Source organism: Myotis davidii, unplaced genomic scaffold (assembly GCF_000327345.1).
Source record: "Myotis davidii unplaced genomic scaffold, ASM32734v1 scaffold1663, whole genome shotgun sequence".
Taxonomy (NCBI): domain Eukaryota; kingdom Metazoa; phylum Chordata; class Mammalia; order Chiroptera; family Vespertilionidae; genus Myotis; species Myotis davidii.
In genome coordinates, this window is record NW_006293910.1 from 143,017 (window position 1) to 149,463 (window position 6,447).

At 42.2% G+C, this 6,447-nt stretch overlaps 1 protein-coding gene and 1 long non-coding RNA gene across 2 annotated transcripts in view; both read right to left on the reverse strand.

Annotated features, from left to right (window-relative positions):
* LOC107183753 overlaps nt 1–350 on the reverse strand; it is a 14,179-nt gene extending 13,829 nt beyond the window's left edge. The window contains exon 1 of the long non-coding RNA XR_001514564.1: nt 265–350. This is a non-coding gene — a long non-coding RNA (uncharacterized LOC107183753). The remainder of the gene's footprint in view (nt 1–264) is intronic.
* LOC102752968 (neurobeachin-like) overlaps nt 1–6,447 on the reverse strand; it is a gene marked incomplete at its 3' end in the record, with an annotated part of 248,705 nt that overhangs the window by 122,641 nt on the left and 119,617 nt on the right. The window lies entirely within an intron of this gene.

The following is a 6,447-nucleotide window of genomic DNA, read 5'->3' on the forward strand; positions in this document are numbered from 1 at the left end:
TTTGCTTCAGAAAGAAGACAATGCTCTGCTTTTGGTGGGGTCAGGAAGGTGTGGTGTATTATGAGCTTCTAACACCAGGTGAAACCTTTAATACCGATTGCTACTGACAACAAATAACCAATTTGAACCACTCTTTGGTTGTAAAATGACCAGAATGGACCAGAAGACACCGCAAAGTAATTTTGCTTCATGATAATGCACCACCACATACTTCAAAACCAGTTAGACATGTTAAAAGATCTTTCCTGGGAAGTATTAACCCACCCGCCATATTCACCAAACCTTGCTCCTTAAGATTACCACTTGTTCCAATAGATGGCACACCCACTTTCTGACCAGCACTTCAAAACGTAAGAAGTGGGAAATTGGGTCTCTGAATGGTTTGCCTCAAAGCAAGAAAAGTTCTATTGGGATGGTATCCACAAATTACCTGAAAGATGGGGAAAATGTGTAGCTAGAAATGGACATTACTTTGAATAAAGCACTTTTGATGTTTCTCTTGAAATTATCGTGTTTTCTTTGATTACAAAATCTGCATTATTAACCGGTACACCTAGTAAATTCTTGAAGACTTGTATTCCTTATTTATAAAATAGTGAAAATAATATAAAATTCAGAGATGTTATGATGATTAAATAAAATAATGAATGGAAAGCACAGTGCTTAGAAAGAGGTAGTAAGTACACAAGTACTTAGAAAGAAGTAGTAAGTTCCTATCATATCTCAGTGAATGGCACTACTATTCATAAAGTAATCATAGCTAAAATTTGTTATTTATAAACATTGTTTCTTTACTCCTTATATCCAACTGGTGGCTAAATATTGATTCTAGCTCTTAAATATTTCTCAAAGTTGCCCTTTCCTCTTCATTTATACTGCTTAACCTACTGCAAATCTCTTAACTGGATCTCTAATATTTTCTAATCTAGCCTTAGCAATGTGCCAGCTTCCAGACTCTCCTAAATCCATCCTGTCATCTGATAGCAATGCTCTGATGGATATCAGCTCCCATCTCCAGCTTCCTCTCATGTCACTGCTCCATAAACTCCACTGAAGCTCCCTGCATTCTCTAAGTTGAGGCAACTGAATAAACACATGTGACAAAGTCAACTTTTGTCAAATAACATCACCTTTGCTAGGACCAAGACAAGTAGAGCCATGTGGCACAGTGGGAAATCATGAACTTTGGCATTAAATAAATTTCAGTTCCACTTCTGGCTCAGTTACTTCACTGTTTTTGTAATTTGGAGTAAGTAATTCAAACTCTCAAAGTCTGTTTCCAGATTTTTAAAACAGGGATACATAATACATATATTTAGGGTTGTTATAAGGAACTAGAGGCCTGGTGCACAAAAATCTGTGCACTCGGGGGCATCCCTCAGCCCAGCCTGTGCCCAGCCTGAACCCTCGGGGGAATGAGCACCTGCTGGCTTAGGCCTGCTCCCTGGGGTATTGGGCCTAAGCTGGCAGTCAGACATCCTTCTGGCATCCTGGGAGCCCTCGGGGAATGTCCTGGATTGTGAGGGGGATGTCCGACTGCCAGTTTATTAGGCCTAAACCAGCAGTCAGACATCCCCAGAGGTGTCCTAGATTGTAGAAGGTGCAGGCTGGGCTGAGAGGACTGCCCCTCATAGACGAATTTCATGCACTGGGCCTCTAATCTAATCAAATAAAAGAGAAACATGTAAATTGACCATACCTTCGCTACGTCCCAAGCCACGCCCACCAGCCAACCAGAGTAACTATATACAAATTAACCCAACCAAGATGGCGGCTGGCAGCCATGGAGCAAGAGCAAGCAGGAGGCATGGTTGCCCCGGCGATGGAGGGAGTCAAGCTTCCCGCCTGCCCTGGCCAGCTCTGGCCTCTGCTTAAGGCAACAAAGTTTCAAATATAGAAGATAAATAAACCACAAAATCCCTGCTTCCAGCCAGCCTTCACTGGGAGCTTGGGTGGCTGGGGGCCATGGCTGAAAGGACAGAACAGGGGTGGGGGGCGTCCTGCTAGGGTGCCTGGCCAGCCTGGGTGAGGGGCTGATGGCTATTTGCAGGCTGGCCCAGCCCCCCAGCAAGGACCCTCACCCCATGAGGGTGTGGCCAGCCTGGGTGAGGGACTGATGGCTGTTTGCAGGATGGCCACACCCGCTTCAGGGTGGAGGGTCCTGCTGGGTTCCCTGGACAGTCTGCTTGAGGGGCTGATGGTTCTTTGCAGGCTGGCCAAGCCCCCCAGCAGGGACCCTCACCCCATGAGTGTGTGGCCATCCTGGGTGAGGGGCTAATGGCTGTTTGTAGGCTGGCCACAGCCTCCAGCAACCCAAGCTCCCAGTGAGGCTGGCTGGAAGCAAGTATCTGGGATTTATTTATCTTCTATAATTGAAACTTTGTTGCCTTGAGCAGAGGCCACAGCCGGCCAGGGCAGGCGGGAAGCTTGGCTTCCTCCATCGCTGGTGCAACCAAGCCTCTTGCTTGCTCCAGCTCCGTGGCTGCCCGCTGACATCTTGGTTGGGTTAATTTGCATATAGTCACTCTGATTGGCTGGTGGGTGTGGCTTGGGGCATAGCGAAGGTATGGTCAATTTGCATGTTTCTCTTTTATTAGATTAGATAAGACATCTCTACAATGCTACAATTGCTCTATATTTCTCTCTTCCATTTTCTCCATATATCATAAATATAACTGTAAGAGAATATTGGCCTGCTTAATAACATTTATTTAAATGTCATATAAAAAGAGCACATATTCTCAAATAAGCAGGAAACTTAATGAAGGTAAACACTTTTTCACTGGTGTATACCCAGATTGAACAAAGTGCCTGGTCCACAATTGGCACACAGTAAGTGCATGTTCAACAGGTAGGTACTGGTAATAAACTGGGATGTAGAAATGTAAATTCAGCAAAAAGATACTCTGAAATATTAAATAAATAATTAAAAGGTTAAAATTAAATGTTGACATGAGAAAGTCAAGCTTATTTATGTATAAGGAAAGATAGTACAGTGAGGCCTTGACTTACGAGTTTAATTCATTCTGTGATGGAGCTCATAACTCAAATTACTTGTATGTCAAATCAATTTTCACCATTACAATGACACGTGATGCTGGGCTGATGTTGTGGCGTTCACTGTGAAGTTCGCTGCACCAGCTAGCGGTGGGGTATCTGAAGCTGGCTCGTAACCCGAATTTTAGCTTGCAACTCAAAGCAAAAAATCTGCCGAGAGACGGCTCATATCTCGAACAACTCGTTAGTCGGGACACTCGTAAGTCAAGGCCCCACTGTATAAATTAAAAACACTTTATTGAGATTGTTAGAGAATTTAATTTAATTCAATTCAGCAAATATTTATTGAGTTTTTTGTTAGATTGAATGAGCTTTGGAGCCAGAAAAACTTGGGTATAAATTTAGTGTTTGGAGATTCAAAGAAGAGAGAAAGACATACATTTGATGGATTTCTATTAAAGATGATATTTGATATGAGCCTTAAAGAATGGCTGAGCTGTGAAAGATAGAGAAGGGATGGGGGTGAACTTCAGAAGCCTAAAAGGTAGAAGAGGTTTTTAATGTCAGGTTGTAACATTCTCTAATTCAAATTGGCAACAAGGCCAGGGTGATTAGAATAATAATGGTTTCTTTTCAAATCAGAAAGTTAGAAATTTTAGGAAGAAAGGGACAATGATGAGTTTAGTGGGAAGCAGGCAGAGCTCCTGAGAGGGCTGTTCAGCAGAGCAGGCAGCTAAGAATATAAGGCAGGACTAGAAGGAGGTCTTTGGCTTTCTCTGCACATAAAGAAGATCTCTGTGGTACAGAATCAAGGGAATGGAAAGAACACACTTATGGGAATAGGAGAATCTATACTGAGGACATGACAGAAAGAAGGGCAGCTTATGAAAAACATTTAAGGGCCAGTGAGTTAGTAAAGAAGTACTATGGAAGATTTTGGAAACTTGGCTTTAAATGCTATGCAGAAATCAAGGAATAGTCGAACAGAAAAAAATAACAACATTGCATTTAGACATTCAGAGATCTAAAATATGGGATAGATGTTAAAATACAATATAATTTTGACTATATATATGAGATATAGTATATGTCGGTGATGGTGAAACTATGGCACGCGTGTCAGAGGTGACACACAAACTCATTTTTTTGGTTGATTTTTCTTTGTTAAATGGCATTTAAATATATAAAATAAATATCAAAAATATAAGTCTTTGTTTTACTATGGTTGCAAATATCAAAAAATTTCTATATGGCACCAGAGTTAAGTTAGGGTTTTTCAAAATGCTGACACGCCAAGCTCAAAAGGTTCACCATCACTGGTATATGTGGTAGGCAGTTAGACAGACATGAGCAGAGCAAGGACAATGGGCCAGGTTCAGAAGCTCACCAGGGTGGAAAGCCCCAGATGCCTAGCAACGGGCAAAACTGGGAGAACAAGGACCTTGCCCCAGGGTGACTTTTCCTTCCTTAGCACATCACTGGTCATGCGGTTTAAACCCATCGATCTTCCATATCGCTGGTTGTGCAGTTCAGATCCTCTCTTGACCTTTCATATCACTGGCCATGCGATTCACCCTCCCCTGACCTTTCCTCCCATGGCATATTGCTAGTCATGTGGTTTTAGACTCCCTTAGAGGAGGAACAAGGGGCCAGAGAATAGCCTCATATGACTCCCATGAAAGCCCTTGCATGACCACTCCCTTAAGCAGGACAATGAAGTTTTGACTGGTATCAAGTAATCTTAGGATCAAAGCCTTGGGTCAAACTAGAGAAGACATTTAGGCCTCAGCTGTGTTTCAGCTCCATGCCCAGAAAAGCAGCAAAATCAGATGGAGAAACTCCATAGCTGACATCAGGACCAATGCAGTGACTATTTACCCCCTGCCCTGCCACTGACCAATCAGTGGAGACCATGAACCTGAGAGGACACCTAGAAACTGATGAATATTCATTGAGATCCTCCCCTGAGATCTTCCCTAAAATCCCTGCCTTTAAAAACTGATAGAACTACTCAAGGTAAAGGAAACTAGCACAGGCTCTCAGGAGCACACCCATGCCTTTCTTCCCCCTTTCTCTGGCATGTGTATCTGCTTTCTTTCTCCTAAGCTCTAAGGATCCAGGTGAGACATGCAACCTGGGGAGCAGTGGGCAGTGGCAGTTTGTCCTGGGCTTACCACCTAAATCTGTCTCCAAGACTCCCTTTTCTCTGATTTTTCAGTGAGGTGACAGCAGCCCTACCATGGCTCACTTCTGTCCCTATGACTTTTGTTTCTCGGTGAGTCGATGCGGCCCCATGTATGGTTCACTTCTTTCATATAAAGTTTCTGGGGAACCAAAGCAGAGCACTGCCTAGGCTTTCTCCAGTTGCTTTTTTATGCTAAGCCCTTCTTGTTTCACTGCCAGTAGCTTTAATAAACATAGACTCAAAATCACCTGGACTCATGTTGTGAAGTCTTTCCTGCACAAAGTCAAGAACCTACACACTATGGACCAGCCCAAGGCAGACCCGCTCCAGGACCAGTCCCTTTCCGGTGACAGTGTTTGAAAGAACAAGCTTAGGAAAGCTTGGGTTTCAATCCTTGCCTTAACTAGTTTTGAGCTTGGACACATGACTAGACAGCTCTGAATTTCAGTTTCCTCCTTTCTAAAGTGGTGATCATGATGTTTAACTTACTTAGTTGATGAAAATATTAAATTAGACAATGTATGCAAAGTGCTTAGTACAATGTCTGGTACATATTATGTGCTTGACAAATGTTAGTATCTTTTTCCTTACTCGATGGAAAACAGAGGCAGAGGATGCTCCTTTAGTGAAAACACATTTAAGAAAATCAGAACGACATACATGGAAAGTAGAAAATACCAAAAATCAGAGTCTGGCACAAATACTAAATTTAAAAATCAAATAGTAAATAGAACATTGAATCAGATATCTTGCAGATGCTGGTTTTATTCCTAGCTGCATCATTTTTCATGGAACTACTTGGATAAACTCAATTTTCTGCTCCTCAGTTTTTCTATTTATATAATTGAAATAAGAATTCTAATTCTGCTCATCAAAAAATGACTGTTTTTAAGAATGAACTATGATAAGGTATATAGGCAGGCAGTTTGCAAATTATTATACAGTGAAAACAATATTATTGGATGGTGTATACATCTACCATTTGATAGCATTACTACTATGCATGTGTATGTGTATATATATATCTACACTAATAAAAGAGAAACATGGGAATTGGCCTACGACCGCTACCCTTTTCATTGGCTAATCAGTGAGATATGCAAATTAACTGAGGGCCAAGATGGCGGCCGGCAGCCAGGCAGCTTAAACTGAACATGAGCCTTGCTTGCTTCAGTGACGGAGGACTCCAACGTTCCCCGCCTGCCGCTGCAGGCCTCTGAGCTTGCAGTTTAAAACATTGTAACAAAAATAGCAGCTAAACCAAA